At 37.1% G+C, this 18,267-nt stretch overlaps 1 pseudogene; it reads left to right on the top strand.

The window, feature by feature from the left end:
- The first annotated feature begins 801 nt into the window (after nt 1-801).
- Nucleotides 802-17,582, top strand: LOC109101402 (annotated as a pseudogene).
- Nucleotides 17,583-18,267: the final 685 nt, after the last annotated feature.

Consider the following 18,267-nt stretch of genomic DNA (forward strand, 5'->3'; position numbering starts at 1 on the left):
CTGGAAATAAATAAATGAAATAAACTAAATCCTTATAAAACATAAAAACATTCTTAAAAACTGTAAAAACGACAGAAAAAAAGACCCCAACAATTAACGAACAAATAAAATTAAATGAATAATCAAAACTTTAATTTAAGTGAAGTACTAAATAACTAATTAATAAAAAGACTTTATTAATAAAAAAATAAATAAATTTATTAATAAAATGACAAACCCCAACACAGCAAAACCTTAAAAAAAAAAAAAAAATATATATATATATATATATATATATATATATATATATATATAATGTGTGTGTATATATATACTGTGTGTGTGTGTGTAATATATATATATATATATATATATATATATATATATATATATATATATATATATATATGTTTTCAAATGTTTTCAAAAAGTGAATTATGATTTTTTTTTTTTTTCTCTGCATTGGGCATTTTATGTTTAGACACTGAATTATGAATACAAATAACTTAAGTTCTAGGGTTGTCAGAATACTGTAATGGTGATTTATGATGGGATCAGCTCAGATTGTTGTGCATGTATTATCTGGTGGTGTTGAGCAGGACTGAGCAGGCCGTGGCTCTGACCTCGGTGTGGGACACACATCTCATTGTTAGATGCTCTTTTCAGTGTGAGGTGAAGACCACCAGCAGCAGCAGCGTCTCTCGGCTTTAACCAGCATCCTACTCTAAAACCGCTCCGTCCGTGAACGCAGCTCTTTTATCTGCGCCGGAGCTCATAATGGCTTCATTAATGCAGCGGTTAAATTTGTGTGACAATAGCCTGATGGCCTCGGCTCGGTCCATCGGCCCGGCGCGGGAGGACTGGTGTAGAGGAGGCCGGGTCAGTCAGGGTCAAGCCGCCCGGATGAGTGAACTAATGCTTCCCTTGTGTGTTTGCACACCTCCACCCCCCCCGAGCTGATGATTTAACCATTCAGTCGGAAATCATGACACACATTTAATTATTCATTATTTAAATTATTATTATTAGTTTTATTTTCAGCAATCCCTTTGTGTCCATATACTTTTTTTTTTTTTTTTGTAGGTTGTTTAGTGAGCAGGTCTTATGTATTTATTAATTTAATTATTTGTTCGTCTATCTGGTCATTTTATTTTTTTATTTTTTTATTTATTGTTTATTTTATTGGAATTTAATTTTTGTTTTATTATTTATAATTTTTTTAACCTTTTATTTAATTTTATTTTTGTTCTCTGTGTTAATACTTTTTATGTATTTATTTTTTACTATTTTTGTCCATTTACTTTTTAAACCGGTGTAGAGTAGATGGCTGTTACGTGAGCAAGTTTTATGTTTTTTTGTTTGTTTGTTTTTAATGTTTGTTTGTCCCTGCTGTTTATGATTGGTTAATTTAATTTAATTAATTTTAAGTTTGGTTTTTATTTATTTATTTATTATTTTATTTCTTTTTAACTTTATTTTTATTTTTATTTTTATGTGTTTTATTTTTTTTAATTTTTTTTTGCTTATCCATGATGTTTATAACTGGTTATTTTATTTCTTTTTAACTTTATTTTTATTTTTATTTTTATGTGTTTTAATTATTTATTAATTCTTCCCTTGTCTCCACACACTTTTTAAACCTTTGTAGATTATACGGTTGTTTAGCAAGCAGTTGTTTAGCGCCTGTGTTTTTATGTTTGATTGTCCCTGGTGTTTATAACTGGTTAAACCATGAAGTCTAGTTTGAAACGGCACGCATTGCACGTGATAGATCTGTGTGAGGAACAGGGCTTGTTATCGGGTGGTGTTCATGTGTTTGTGTTCTGCTCAGGTGGAGAGACCATAAAGAGCATCAACCAGCAGTCCGAGCTCATGTGGAGCTGCAGAGAGAAATCCTCCTCCGAACACCGACCCCAACGTCCGGATCTTCTCCATCCGTGGCTCTCCTCAGCAGATGGAGATGGCCAGACAGCTGATCGACGAGAAGATCGGGGTGAGGGATCCGCTTCTCACGCTGTCTGTCTGCATTCTAAATATGATGATTTTCTGCTCAAAGAAACATTTCTGATTAGTATCAATGTGAAACACAGTTGTGCTGCACAATATTTTTGTGGAAACTGTGATACATTTTATTTTTCAGGATTCACAGATGAATACAAAGTTCAAAAGAACAGCATTAATTAGAAACATTGTAACATTACAAATGCATTCACTGTTACTTTTGATCTATTTAATGCCTCCCTGAGGATAATATTATTAATTCCTTTAAAACGAAAGTAATCATAGTGACTCTAAACTTAATGCATATGGCCACGTTGAGTTAATGGTAGCCTGTCCCCAGTTCCATATTAACACCGACTAATTGACTGTCAGTCTCTGTTAATGACTGATTATGTTTGTCCTCCTGTAGGCGAATGGAAGGGAGGATAAGCAGAGCAGTTTGGACTCAGTCTTTCACCCAAAAGGCCAGCGACTCCTCATCAGAAGTGAGGCCTCTTCCTTCCAGCAGCTGTCTGTAATTACATGATTCAGTGTATGATGGCATGATGATCGGACGGCTGTATCGTGATGAAGGAATGTTAGAATGCATCTAAAAATTCAGATATGAGGCAAAAAAAATCACCCTTCATATTTATATTTTAGCAAATATACACAAGCGAGAGGGTTTTTGATCCACATTGCACCACTGCAAATATGATTATACTGCAGCTCAGGAAACAAGAAATTAATATTGTTGCATGTTATACACAATATTGTTGCTTTGCTAATGTCAAGTAGAACTGTTGAGCCTCTCTGATCAGTACACAGCAGTGATTCGTTACGGAATGATCCGTTTTGAAAAACGAGGAGTCAGGATTAACGATCATTCGAAAGAGTCATTTGTTTTGTTTTTGAATGACAGCCATTTGAACAAATCAAGTGAATAAAGATTCTTGACTCTTTCGTAAAGAGTCATTTGTTTTTTTTTTTGAAAAATAGCTTTTAAATAAATCGAGGGAGCTGTTTAAAAGGATCTTCGAAAGAGTCACTTGCTTTGTTTTTGAATGAATCACCCATTTAAACGAACGAGGAGCGTGTTTAAAAGACCATTCGAAGGTCACTTTTTTTGCTTTTGAATGAATCAGCATTTGAACAAAGAGGGTAGTGTTTCAATGACTCATTGTAAAGAGCACTTTTTTTTTGGTTTGAAGAATCAGCCATTTGAACAATCAAAAGGAGTCAGTGATTAAAGATATTGAAGTCATGTTTTGCTTTGAATAAATCAGCCATTTGAAGAACAAAAGTGAGTCAGTAATTCAATGACCATTCGAAAGAGTCATTTCCTTTTTTTTTGAATGAACAGCTTTTAAAAAGAATCAAGTGAGTAAATGATTCATTGACTCTTTCGAAAGAGTCACTTGTTTTTTTTTTTAAATGACAGCGTTTGAACAATGAGGAGCATGTTTCTTTGATCATTCGAAAGGGCCCACTTGTTTTTTTTTTTGAATGTGCTTTTAAAAACGAAAGTGACTCAAAAATTCAAGAATCACTCAAAGACAGTGACTTCCCACTGGGTTTTAGTTTCTTTTTAGAGCATCATTTCTTTTTTTTTTAAATTTTTTTTTTTTTCATATTTCAAAAATCTTTCCTTTAATTTACATTAGTCACCCCGGGCGCCTTATCCAAAGCGACTTAAAAAAGAGGAATCCCAAAATTCGTTAAAGAGGCAAACAGACACGAAGTGCTTGTAATCCCAATTTTAGGCATTGTTCAAATAATTTCAAGCTAAAAAGGAAGGAAATAATCCAGAAAAAAAAATCATTCCATTTTTATCATGTATAAATGTTGAATAAAAATTCTATGCAACACTTTTGTCATTTAACACAAATGTTTTTTAAATGTTTTTGGGGAGTAATTTTCCCCTAATTTTGATGTGCATAAAATAATTAATGAATTAAAAAAAAATTGAGTGTAAAGAGTTGTGTTCAAAACCCCCTCTTCATCAGGGATGGTTCCGGTTGAATCGGTCAGTTTCAGGCCGGGTCTGTTATTGTGGCCCCCCGGCAGTTTTTGTGATGCTGAGTTGTGTTTGTTTTGTGGTCAGGGGGCCAGAGTTCATGCCCGGAGGCGGGGGAAACCCACGAAGGACAGGGCAGCCTCAGAGCCGCGGGGACCCCGTAAGACCCTTTAAGCTTCCGGGTTTCTTTGGGAAAAGCACTCTTCGTTAGATCACCTTTTGCTAATTTCAGGTACAATGGATCTCAGACCCCCGTGGACTATTCCAAAGGGGGGGAGCAGTATTAAAAAAAGTAGGCAAGTCCCTCAGAACTTAGCGTTTTTTTTGGAAGGTTGGGGAGCGGGGGACATTAAGAGACACGGCTGAGAGCGTTTTATTTCCGATAACAATTTTTCCCGGGTTTCGTTTTTTCTCCCACTTTTTGAGGAATACGTTGTTGTTTTTTATTATGCCCCGATAAAAAACCCCAGATCAGTTTGTTTTTGTTTAACAAAAGCCCCAAAGGGACGGATCCTTATTGACGTTACAGCGTTTTTTCCCTGAATTTTCAGCAGTTTTCTAAAAAAGAAAAAAAAAAAAAAAAAAAAAAACTCACGTAAGGAAAAAAAAAACAGAGAAAAACAATATGGGGAAGAAAGTTTCCTTTTTCTGTTTCTTTGAAATTTCTTTTTTCACTTAAAAAATAATTGCTTTACAGGTTTTTTTATATTTGGGTTTTGTTTTTTACTCTGCGGTGTGATATTGTATAAGATTATTTTATTTTATTTTTTTATTTTTTTTTTTAAAAATGCAATTGGGTTTAAAAAGTTATTTAAAAAAATATTTTTTTTTTTTGTGCTTGCTTATAGGGTTAGACCAAGATTTTGAGATTATATATCAGTATGGCTATAATAATAAAAGTTATTATTATTACAAAAAAATACTAAAATACTAAAAAAACAAATTAGAAATACTGCTAAGTTTAAAAATAAAAAAAAAAAAATAAAAAAAATAATAAAAATAATAAAAAAAAATAATATATATTTTTATTTTTTATATTATTATATTTATAATAAATAAAAAAATATTTAAAAAGCATAATTTTTTTTTATTTTAACGTAATAACAACATTAAATTTGTCAGCTCAAATTTTGAATCTCAAAAGTTTAAACAGTCAAATTTTTCTGACGCAGGAGACTTTAAGTTTCTTCTGTGACGAGCCCTTGTTATAAATTTTGAAGGGGGCCCGGGGGTTTTTTTTTTTTCCCCCAATGCACAAAAAGTGTCGGCAGTTTCAGATGGGTTATGTACGCTGAAAGCTTCGACGGAGCTGCCGATGTTAAATGAACACGGGGCATATTTGTTTAAATGATCCTGTGGGCTTATGAGGTCCTTTGGTTGGTCTGATTAATCAAGCAGCTGTAGTTGTCATGATGTTCCTGGATCACAGCGAGACTGAGTTTGTATGTTGTCTGTGCAGGTCAACACGCAACCAGGCCCCAGAGCCAGCGGATCTCCGACTATCAGCAAAGCGGGCGGAGGAGTAGTACAAGAAACAGAGTAAGAGAAACGTCTGGTCCTCACTGATGTCCTCAAAAACCCCGCGGGCCTTCAGTATTCTCAGCCTGAGTGTTGTGTGTGGGGTGTGTGCAGCTCAGCCGCCGCCGTCCGGGATCCTAAGCAGAGCTCTCCTCCAGACTATAGCGCCGCCTGGGGAGTATTACGACAGCAGGGGGCGTATTACGGCCAGGGAACAGAGCTCAGGCTCCGGGGCACTCCAGGTTGATAAACCCAACTCCACCAACCCTTTTATAATGATATCATCATACTGGAGTGGATGGCAGGAATAAAGATTTTTTTGGAAACAAGTCCTCTCTGATGCTCACTGCATGGCTGCTATGATTGATTCAAAAATACAGTCACAAATTATGAAATATTTTTAATGATTTTAAAAGGTCTGTTGTCTGGGGGAATCGCGGTGAAAGTGTTGAATTTATTCTGGGATGCGCACGCTGTATTTTGCAGCATCATTACTCCAGTCCTTCAAGTGTCCCATGATCGTCAGCAATCATTCTAATTATGATGATGGTTGCGGCTCAGAAAAACTTTCTGAGTAGTAGCAATGTTGAACACAGGTAAAAACAACACAATTTTTTTTTAAAGGGAGGCTTTGATCAAAAGTGAGAGTAAAAGACATTTATAATTGTTGCAAAAGATTTTAATTTCAAAAGACAATGCTGTTCTTTTGAAATTTCTGATCTCACAATCAAAACAAACCTGTGTGACACCTCCTGAAAAATCAAATGTATAACAGTTACAGCCCAAATATTGTTGCCAGCACAACACTGTGGTTCAACATTTGACTAATAAGCAGAAATGTTTCTTGAGCAGCAAATCAATCATATTAGAATGATTTCTGACGATCATGTCGACACTGAAGGACTGGCGTAATGATGCTGACAAATACAGATGCGTCATCACAGAAAATAAATTACACTTTAACAGATAGTCACCACCAAAGAAACCAGCTGTTTTAGATCTATATATTTCACAAGGTTTACTGTATTGTGGACAAATAAATGAAGCTTTGTGTGTACCTTGCAAAAGCACGTGATAAAGTTTGTCCTGTCCCGCATCAGATTTCCATCATATTTTTTTTTGTTAGATGAAATTTTACTAAATTTTAGTTTACCATAACCAGGTCCCAGGTAAGGGCTCCTTAGACGAGGCCCTTCGTTGAAAAACATAAAAAAAAAGACTATACTTTTAGTGTGTGTTCACAAGGTGGGTGTGTGCTCTGACCCGCTGTGGTGTTCTCTCGTGCCGCAGGATCATTTAAATCGGTCGACTGCAGACCCTTTAGTTGAGATTTTTTGAATCACTGCTAGGAAGGAACAAACCTTGTGTAACAGAGGTTCTAGATTTGCAACTCCTTGACGACGGTTACTTTTTTTCTTAGTGCGAAAACACGAGCTAGTAGAAGGCTCTGCTATGATTTAACAAGAGAACTATTTCTACAATCAGGACTTCGATTGTTACGAACATAACCTTGTGTACACCATTATTTGCATAATGGGCGATTTCCGGATCCCTTTTGGGAACGTTTCAGAGGTGGTTTGTTCTCTATTCGTCCTTTTTAATTCAAACGATATCTATATTAGATGTGGTATCTCCACAACGGAACCACCGTAGTCGCGGCGTGTTTCATCGATAGCTGCAATATAATCTCCTTATTTTTCTAGTTCTGTTGCAATAAAATGATCGAGGTGCTTAGCATTCTTGAATTCGTTATCGTTTCGTTTTGTCGGTGACATGTTTTAAGACTGTGTACAAAATGTTTTCCTTTCTTTGTTTTTCTCTACATAAAGCAGTTTTAATTCAGTGCCGATGAAAAACTGTGAGGTGTTTGTTACCGAAATTATGCTTTTTGTTACACTAGAACGCAACCCGCCGATGATGATGATGAGTCCGATGCCTCCTGTACTTCGTATTCTGTTTTCATTGTCATTTTCTTGTACTCTGTTTAAAAAGGTGCACTAGTTATTTCCATTTTTTTTTTGAAACAAGATGGGTTTCCCTCGAATATTTGACAGACTTAACGTGTAGTTTTTTTGTGTCGGAGCAAATGTAAGCGGATAATTTTTTATTGGGTTGATTTGGCGGGGAAAAGCGTATGTGAGGTTTTTTTTTTTTCCTTTGCTCTCTTGTAAAACTATTATGTATGTTTCAGATCTTGATTAAATCTTTTTTTTAAAAATATATAAAATATAATTAAATAAAAGACTTTTTTTCCTGCATTTTTCGGGAAAAAATCCTTTTTCTTTCGGTTTCATACAAAAATTTGTAAAAGTTTGGGAATTGAAATTTTAAAAATTTGAGTTGCATCTTTGTTGGGATAAGAGTTTTATGTGTTGTATTTCCCAAAACTTGCTTAAAAGCTTTCAAGACTGCTAAGCCTGGGGAGGCCTACCTGTTTTTTTTCCCTTTTTTTTTTATTTTCCCAATTGGAAGATAAAAGGGTTCTTTTCTTTTTTCCCGCCGGCCCTCCCCCTCCGTCTCAGTACACATTTTGGACGGCCCCGACCCCGTCATTTTTAATTCAGATTTTGTTTTTCCCTCTTGTGATCTAATATATGTTGATTGTTTAGTTACAAATTGATCTAGTTTTAAAAATTTCTTTTGCTTAATGAAAAGGGATTTAAAATTTCCCAAAATTTTTTAATTTTTAGTGTTTCTTTTTTTCCTAAGGGTTACAGGTAACCATGTATTAAAATGATCGAAAGACTGGGTTTCTCTGTGCCCCCTTTTTTTGCTCGCCGTCGCCTCTTTTCCCCGAGATCTCGGTGTTTTGTTTTCTAATTTGTCTGTGAGGCTGTGATGGCCGGGCATTTAGTGTTCTTTGCTATTCTTGTTTTTTGGGAAAAAAGTTCACCCAAAAAAAAAATGGGGCTTAGGTCATTAAAAGGGTCAGGATGGGTTTGTTCTTTTACAAATTTTTAGAAATGTAGCATTTCATCAGTTCACAATGGATGCTCTGCAGTGAATGGGGGCCTCAGAATGAGGGGTCCCAAAAAGCTGATTTTAAAAAATCAAAAATCCACAAGTAATCCCAAACCTCCCGGCCTCAGTTAACACTGGAGAAAAAAAGATTTAAACACATACAATTTTTAAAATGTTAAGGGCTATGAAAATCTGGCCTGAGGTGAGAAAATTTCTGAAAATTCTCATTTTGGGTGAATGTTGCTTTAATAATCTAAAGAACCTGTATTTAAAAGTGAAATGTAATGCATCTGGTTTTTCGGGCTACTTTTGGAAAACCAGTGGGTGTGTTTGTGGGGTTTAGAAGGGGGTTTGTGGGAGGATTCTTGGTCAAATGGTTTTTAAACACAGATGAGTTTCCCTTTTGGGCCCCCAGGCACCCCAGATAAAACACTTAAAATGCAGGGGGGGGCAGGGGGGGTGGGGTTTTTTGTGTGGGGGAGAGAGAGAGAGGCGTTGTGTGTGTGGAGAGGAGAAAGGGGGGGGTTTTTGGGGGGGAGGGGGGGGGGGGTTTTTGGGGTGTTTTGTGAGAGAGAGAGAAAAGAAAAGGGGAAAGGGGGGGGGGGTTTTGGGGGGGAGAGATAGAAAGAGGTGTGTGTGTGTGTGTGTGTGCTGTGTGAGAGTGGGCGTTTTGTGAGTTGTTAGTCTGTGAGTCTGGGGTGTGTGCTGTTCGGTCCGCCGTGTGTGTGTGAGGGGAGAGAGATGTGGTTTGATCTCTACTGCTCTGTGTGTGCATGTTTCGTTTTGTCCATTGAGTTTCCTCTCTGTCTGTTAGTGGTGCAATGTGGTTGTTATTAGGTTTAATAATGTGTCTGATACCTAAACCGGTTTCAGGGTATGAAAAGTAATTAGTTTACAATCTGGAGGATTGAGTGATTTAGACTGCCTGATTTTTTTACCTGCCTGATGGTGAATCACGATCCGATTCAGGACGCCCTGATTAGATTGACCAGTGTCATTATTCAGGAGATTTTATTAAATAGGGTGCATTTCACATTTGTGTTGTAACACGTTATCCACACTTATGTGATTCTTATTAGATCGTTAGGTTGTTTTAATTATCAAAATGGCATGAATTACATTCATATCTGAGTCATATCATGTTTTCTTAATGGCTTTGTTACTCTTCATTGAATATATAAATGTCTGATGGAGTGTGTTTGGTGTTTATAGTCGTGAATCTGATGGAGGTTCAGTCTCAAAGCTCTCCCTGATCTCACGCTCTTTCCCTGAAACACTGACACAGATCGCAGTGGACAGAGTCAGGGTTCACTGGTGTATGTAATATTATCTGAAGCTTTTATAAGCAATGCCTTGTGAAAAAAAAAAAATACAATTTCGTTCATTTGACCGAGTTTGACTAATTTCTCTGACTGAATCCTTCATTTAGTGACACATATATGTAAACTTATAAATAATAATTATATATTCTTAGATTATTATTTGATAAATACTTACCTAATACAATAAGTATCAATGTGTGTGTGTGTGTGTGTGTGTGTCACAAAAACATCCAAAAAAAATTACACTTTATTCATACATTTCATATTAAACAAATTATCCAATAAATATAGCTGACCCTGTATGCATAAATTTCATGATAAGTCCAATTAATCAATAAAAGTACCATTTATATGGCAATATGTAACTAGACATATGCATACATAAAAAGGAATATTTAAAGGTCATATTCTAATCTACGGTAATAAAGCTTAATGCAGCAGCATCAAAATATGAAGAACTATAAAGTTAATAGATGCATATAATACTGAAACTGTATAAGTTCATACTCTAAGTAATGTAATCAGTCCGCCTGCACATTCATAAATTGCATTAGACTATTCGCAAATATTATTTGATTATTTCTGTAAATACATTGGCTATAATATAGACACAAAATCAATATACAAAAAAATTCCAAATATAAATACCTATATAATTAAATAATAAAAATACTTATACCAAAAAAAATTACATATTGAGACGAAAAAAAATTGCATCAAGATAAAAAAAGCAAAATAAATAAAAATCATGAGAGACTGTGTGTGTGTGTGTGTGTGTTGAGGTTGTGTGTGTGTGTTTGAGGTTAATAACAGCTGGTTAAATGTGTGAGAATAATTGCAGGCTGTGATGTGTTAATAGGCTCTGTACAGGTGTTGTGCGCGATTATCTCTCAGTCAGTGTCTCTCTCCCATATCTGTCTCTCTCTCTCCTCACAAAGACAGAGTTTCTCATATTGGGTGTGTGTCTTAAAGGGGTGGAGGTGGCGGGGCTCCTGCATAAAGAGCTTTTTTTCCTTTTCCCTGGTGTGTGTGTGTGTGTGTAGTGTGTAGATGGGTCGGGGGTCATTAATAGCTAATTAGAGGCATCAGAGCCACTCAGGCTCCTATAAGTGGAGCTGATCCGGAGGGAGCGCATCAGTCACCACTCAGACCCTGTACGCCACAGCACTCATGGGTTCGGTTCTGGCGCTGAAGTCCAGGTTTCAGGTCTCAGCTGTGTGAGGATCATCACCTCTGATATCCCTGCGTGACCAGTTTTCTGTACACACGGTCGATGGAGGGAACGTGCTGGGAGAGAATCCGTGCGAGGAGCAGCAGAGGACCGCGTTCACCGCCGAGGCTCTGGCGCAGTCCTTCACCGGAGGTAACGCTGCAGGGGGCATCACGGACACTTCACCATGATTTTACTGCAAAGAAAACCAGAGAAAACCATACTATAGTTAAACGGTAGCAACCACATGGGGTTTGCTGCACTAACCGACAGTTTAACCATGCATTTGTGAGTAAAAACTGTAATTATAAAAATGGCAAATATGCTATATATATATATATATATATATATATATATATATATAAAACAAGTGGTTAATTTTCGTAAAGTCTGAACTGGCTGAAGAGTAAGCTATGAATTCAGGATAACTGGGGACATTTGTTTACACAAGTCATCTCTTAATGGCAAAAAGTGTCCCAATCAAAATATTCATAAAACCTCCTATATGTTTTATGCTTTTGTCCTTGTTATATTTAATCAGTGGATAGTTGATACTTTTAAAGGCGAATGACGTTTGTCCTGCACAAGCGATCTTTTAGTTTTTGGATCGTGTGTGTGATAAAATCGCAAACAAAAATAAATTTAGGCCTATTGAGTGTTTTAATATGTTTTCCATGATGGTAGAATGACATTATTGTTTGATTTCACATGCAGGGAAGGAAACTGCATTTTTAAAAGTTAGATGATTTGTTTTATTGTTGTAAAATGTGAGATAATTAAATGCATTTAAAAAACGGCCAAATAAACCCGTTCGCGAGAAAACCGTTTTGTACTAAATTCGTGCGAAAAAGAAAAACGCTCGACACGTGTTTGTCTTGGTTTCGTGTGTTTTATTTCGTTTTGGAGAAATGTTTCCTTGTGTATGTTGTTGGATTACGTCAGGTAAGTAATAAATAACAATTGAATTCGCACTTTTCGATCGGGGGGGGGGGGGGGGGGGCGTTCGATTTTTGTTTTGTCGGAAAAAACCGCTGAAGTTGCACAACTTCGTTTTCGGATCGCTCCGCGTTATCGGTCATTGGGAACAAACTCTCTCTCTCGTCTGCTGGTGATTGTCTTCCCAAGCTCCTTCAGGGATGACCGTTCTCAAGCGTTTAGTCTCCTTTCTTTTGGCTCCATTGGACGGCGTTTTAAGGCGGTTGAAAGGGGCGCTCGCACCACTTGCGTTCGAGTTGTGTAACCGCCATGGACTGAATGAAGCTGGCTTTAAATTCATTTTAGTTAACTTTGGTAGCCTTGATCTGAGACAGCCAGAGAAAAACTCCCCATTCTCGCCATTCACGGATCTCTTCTCCATAGCTGGCATCTCCGCTACTACTCCAGTAACACACCGTTAACGTGCTCTTTCTGTCCTCATTCACTTGCATGTCGAAGCATGCTAATCGCCTTTCCAGCTTTTTTGTTCGCGAAATGCCTGCGTTTTTTTAAACAAGCCATCGCTTCATTCACTCACATTTATTGCTACAAACGTGCTGTAAAGTGATACTGAATGTGGAATGAGTCAGTGGAGAATAACGAGTGTCAGTGAAAGCGGAACGAATGCGTTCTTCAGCCGCTTCTGTTCGATTCTTTGATTTTGACGTTAAATGCGAGCGTCTTTCTTTGTCGCTTTCAATGCGCTTTTACAGTTTCCCTCCCCAACCATTTTAACGCACTTAAGCCGTTTAAATAGAGGTCATATGTTCGTTACCCAAAATAATAATAAAGGGGATTCATTTCATTCGTTCGTTTCGACGCGTCCTGCACAGTGTGAATTACAAGATGACCTACTTTTATGCGACTAGAAATACTTATTAGCAACTGGTTTTATATAAACGTCGTACTTCTGTTCCTTTGAAATGATTTGAAACGTGCATATTCATTTTACATTAACACCAGCATAACAAGCGATATTATAGATCACAGAACGACCCAGAAAATATTTTTAATTGAAAACAATGGGCCAAAAACGAATATGAAATTTCATGTAGCGTTTTTAAAATATTAATTCGTTACACACGATTAAGTTTCCGAGACGATTTCAAGAGCATCATATTGGTTTTCTTTCAAGGTCTCTGGCATATTTAATATAGCATTCTAGCACTATCTTATATCGTATTTTAATGCTATATATCAATGTAAGATTGATATATAGGCCTACAGATTGTATTACATATTTGATCATTAATCTGACATATTATTAACATGTTACACACTTAAAAATTAAGGGTTACACTTAATTTAATACACCTACACAGGGTGTCCTTGTTACAGTGTAATTAAACATATACTGAGTAAGGTTTTATACTTAATTACATATTATTAATTGCTCTTTTAGATGTTTTTGCATCAGATATAGTTGGTTTGGCTTAAGTTTTACTTGCATGGTAATTATTCATAATTAAATGTTATTAGTGACAGCCTAATAAAGTGCATGCAAGGTGTAACAAGGACACCTGTAGATAAGTGCTGCGGGTATTAACAAATTAAGGTCTTCAGGAATGGTGGGTTTTATTCAGTGATTGGGCACCATTTTAGTGACACTTTAATTTTGCACGGTGTCCTGTGTTTACATGCTGTAAGTAAACTTTAAGTATGAGTAATATTAATTGAACTACCATGCTCTTACTATATATGGTTATGGTCAGGATTAGTGTTTTGGCTAAGGTTTACTTGCAATGTAATTATGCATAATTTATTGTTATTATAACTAGTAAGTACATGTAACAGGGACACCTTAAAATAAAGTGCCATTTTTTTTTCTTAATGTGAACGAATATTTGGATAATCTAAAGAAGCTTTTGTGTGAAAATGGAAAGACTTTCTGATGCGTGTTAAAAGTAACTCCCCCAATGAAGAAGCTTTATTCTTGAGGAGCGCTGAATGTCGCTGATGATGTTCTTAGATACTGATGGTGTCCTGCAGAGGTGCAGAAAGCTGTCCAGTCTGGTCCATGCCCAGCGAGGTCATCATTGCTCAGAGCTCAGTACCCGGGGAAGGGCTGGGGATTTTCTCCAAGACCTGGATCAAAGCTGGCACCGAGATGGGCCCGTTCTCCCGGGAGGCTCGTGTCCCCCGAGCACGTGGACTGGAGGAAGAACAATAACCTCCATGGGGCAGGTGGTGTGAGAGTAGAGAGAGAGAGAGAGAGGTGTGTAGGTTGTGTGAGAGAGACAGAGAGAGAGGAGAGAGAGAGAGAGAGGTGTGTGTGAGAGAGACTGTGTGTGTGTAGAGAGGAGAGTGAGTGAGTGTGTGTGTGTGAGAGAGAGAGGGAGTGTGTGTGTGTGTGTGTGTGTGTGAGAGAGAGAGAGAGAGAGAGGAGAGTGTTGTGTGTGGTGTGGGTGTGTGTGTGTGGTTTGTGAGAGAGAGAGGAGGGGTGGGTGTGTGTGTGTGGAAGAGAGAGAGAGAGAGGGAGAGAGAGAGAGAGTGTGTGTGAGAGAGTGTGTGTGTGTGAGAGAGAGAGAGAGAGGGGGTGGGGGAGAGAGAGAGAGAGTGTGTGGGTGAGAGAGAGTGGGTGGGGTGGGTGTGGTCTGGGTGTGAGAGAGAGAGAGAGAGAGAGAGTTGTGGTGTGGGTGGAGAGAGAAAGTTTGGGTGGGAGAGAGAAAAAATGTGTGTGTGTTGCATTATTCTGAATGGGAAACTGGTTTAAATGAAAAAGGTTCTAATGCAGAGTGGAAAGTGTGTGTGTGTTCAGGTGTTTTTAACGAGGACGGCACAGTGCGCTGCTTCATCGATGCCGGTCAGGAGGACCAGCGCAGCTGGATGACCTACATCAAATGTGGGCCCGGAACGAGCAGGAGCAGAACCTGGAGGTGCTTCAGATCGGCAGCGCATCTTCTACAGAGCTCTGGAGGTCAAACACCTTACTTCACAAAACTCATACACTGCTCATCATCTATATACTGAACACACAGAGACCCAAACCCATCATAAGAGCACGGTGGAAATATTGTGGGATTTAAAACTATGAATACATTTTCATGTGGGAAATAAACCTTAAATACAAGACAATTACATAAAAATATTAAGAAAATATTGTCACAAAACAGCCTTTGTTTTTGATTGGAATTTCAATATTCCTTTTCCATAATCTATTTCACTCTAAGGTACAATAAAAAGAGTTGTGTGTGTTTGTGTGTGTGTGTGTGGCTAGTTTCTAGTTAACAATAATAACCATGGACTATAGATAGATCACCAATTATGTTAAAAACAGGGTTGTAAAAAATTATGTAATATAAAATATGATTTTGCCACATATTTAAAGTCACCTCAAATAAATATAAAAAAAAAACAGCAACATATAATATAGAGGTTTGGACAAACCATTTTATGTAATTTTCCCCCAATTACATGAAAAATATGAGGAAGATACATTTTTTGGTTTGGGGTGTTGAATTGGCAAGAAAATTTCATTTTTATGGGAATTTTAAAATGTCACCCTTTCATAGATCTATTTCACTTAGGCACAATAAAAACCATTTTTGTGACATAAAAAATCAAACTGACATTTTAAAGGCTTAAAAATCATTGTTAGTTATGGTTAGGATTTAATGTTGGTTAAAATTTCTATATACTCTATATATATATAATTAAATTAACTAACTAAAATGTGCTTTTTATTAGACAAATGCAAAACTGTTCTTCTTTAAATGTTACTTACTAGTTTCATGATGATTCAGAGAGATTAAAAAGTAATGTTCTACAATGATAAAATGCAAACATTTCTTTAATGTTTTCTCTAAAGTAGGTCACACAATCACAAGAAATGAAAAAAAATACAAATACAAATGAAGAAATCAGGATGTTTTTGAATGTTTTAGGAAAACATTCAGAAATAATAACAATGTGGATGTCAACAAAACATTTCTCAGAACATATTTTTGTCAAAAAATATTCAAAAGACGGTAAATGTCCGGTTAGTGTTTCCTAAAAATGATATGTGAGTGTTTGTATTTCCAGACTATTCCTCCCGGATTCACGGAACTGCTGGTTTGGTACGGGAATTCTCACAACACTTTCCTGGGAATTCCTGGTGTTCCGGGGACAGAGGAGGAGCAGCAGAAGAAGAGGAGCGGTACGTGTTCCCCTGCAGCTAAAGCTGAGAACAGTCACAGCTCATTATGCCCCTCTTCAGCTTTAACTGCTTAATTAGTCTGAGTTATAAGAGCTGGAGCATCTGGCGGTTTGATCTGTGTCTGTGAGAGACACGAACACGTCTGCCCTCGTAGTGGTGCATGATGGGATCGCACTCCACATTTGACATCCCATAGTGTTTCAAGAACAATATCTGGTTCAGATGTTATTTTAGCTGCTTCATTGCGCATCTTCATAATTCATGTACCCCTATAAAACACAAAACTACATGTACTTTTTCAAGATTTTGTTTACTTTTATGACTTTAAGAGATTTTATTGACTTGTTAATGACTTTTTGATGATTTTAGTACATTTCAATGGCTTTTTTATAGTTTTTTATGGCATGGAATTTTTGAGATTTTATTTAATTTTTTGAGATTTTATCATTTTCACCCAAGTTTTTTGACATTTTATTATTTTCCATGGACTGTTCTAAGATTTGTATTCATGGCTTTTTAGTGGTTTTATTTTTTTCCCATGAATATTTGAGATTTTATTCATTTTCACAAATGTTTTAGATTTTATTCATTATCATGACTTCTTAGGATTTTATTAATTTGAGAATACATTATTATTTGCCATGGGACTTTTCCAGAGATGTTTATTTGATTTTAAATGAGTTTTTGAGATTTTTATTAATTGCCATGAGATTTTTAAAATTTTAATTATTGTCCATGACTTCTATGAGGATTTGATTCCATTTTTAGGATTTTTTTGAGATTTCATTCATTTTAGTGATTCCTTTTTTTTCCCCTGCAAATAAATGTAAAATAAAACATAATATTTTAACATAATATTTACTCAGCTCTTTGAGACAAACCATTTTCTGGCAGTTAAGTGCCTCCTTTTGTTTATTTGTATTTTACTACTAAACTGCATTAAAGTTAACATCTTCTATCATGTCAGAGTGACTGAGACATTTTCCACTGTCCCTCCACAGCAGACGACTCTCACGTATGCTGACGCCGGCGTCTTTCCCTCGCTGTCTTCCCTCTTCCTCCCGTGTCGCATGCGCTGCGTCATCTGCCACCGTCTGGCTTCAACTCCTCCCGCAGCAACCTGCCGCTCGCCAGCATGTCGCATCCACACACTGGACAAGCCCCTCGTGTGCCGCTTCTGCCAGCCGCGCGCTTCAGCCAGTCCTCCACGCTCTGCGCAACCACGTGCGTCTGCACACCGGCGAGCTGCCCCTTTACAATGTGCACCGTTCTGCCAGAGCGCGTACTCACAGCTGGCAGGCCTGCGTGCGCCATCAGAAGAGTGCGCGACACAGATACCCAGCGGATCGCGAACCCGGAAGCCTCCACCCTAGCTCCCCATCCTGCCAACTGCTGGTGTCCCGCGACCGGATCCCCACCCATGGTGCTCTGAGAGCGCAGTACGCCAGCTACGGACCCGAGTCCAGGAACAGTGCACTTTAAAGCACAAACCTGCGGGCAATAAAATGCCCAGGGCTGGATCTGTGAGAAGAAACCAACAGGCTGGAGGAGGAGGAGGATGAATTTGATGAAGATGTTTTATGAGAGTGAATGAATTGATCACTGGATGCAGATCACAAATCAAACACGGCACAAAACACACACAAATAGGGTAAAGACCAAGAAAAAAAAAAATTTGAAAGTCAGTGTGTGGTCTCTGAATGTAAATGTCTTCAAATTTTGAAAATAGATTTTTAGTGCCTTTTTAATAACCTTTACTGTATTCTGATCACACTGCAAAAACTGCGGTTGTTTTTGTTTGTCTTGTTTTCCAGGCAGATGTTCTGAAGATTCATAAATCAAGAAACATTTACTTTTAGAAGCAAAATAACATAAAAAGTCTTGTTTTAGGAGGAAACCTGATCAAAATTAGACAAATTTATGATTTAAAAACAGAATAAATCGGGTTCAGAAAAAGGAAAAACACGTTTTCAAACACGTTTTTTCATTCCTCAAGTGACAGATATTTGTTCTTGTTTGAATCATAAATCACCTTATTTTGTTCAGTTTTTTCTCAGAGAAACAAAACGTCACGTGTTTTATGTTTTGCATCTCAAGTAAACGTATCTTGAGTTGAGGATGTTTAGATATTTATGCTCTGGAAAACAAGACAAAAAACACGAGGAGA

The sequence above is a fragment of the Cyprinus carpio genome, chromosome B5 (assembly GCF_018340385.1).
Source record: "Cyprinus carpio isolate SPL01 chromosome B5, ASM1834038v1, whole genome shotgun sequence".
NCBI classification, from domain to species: domain Eukaryota; kingdom Metazoa; phylum Chordata; class Actinopteri; order Cypriniformes; family Cyprinidae; genus Cyprinus; species Cyprinus carpio.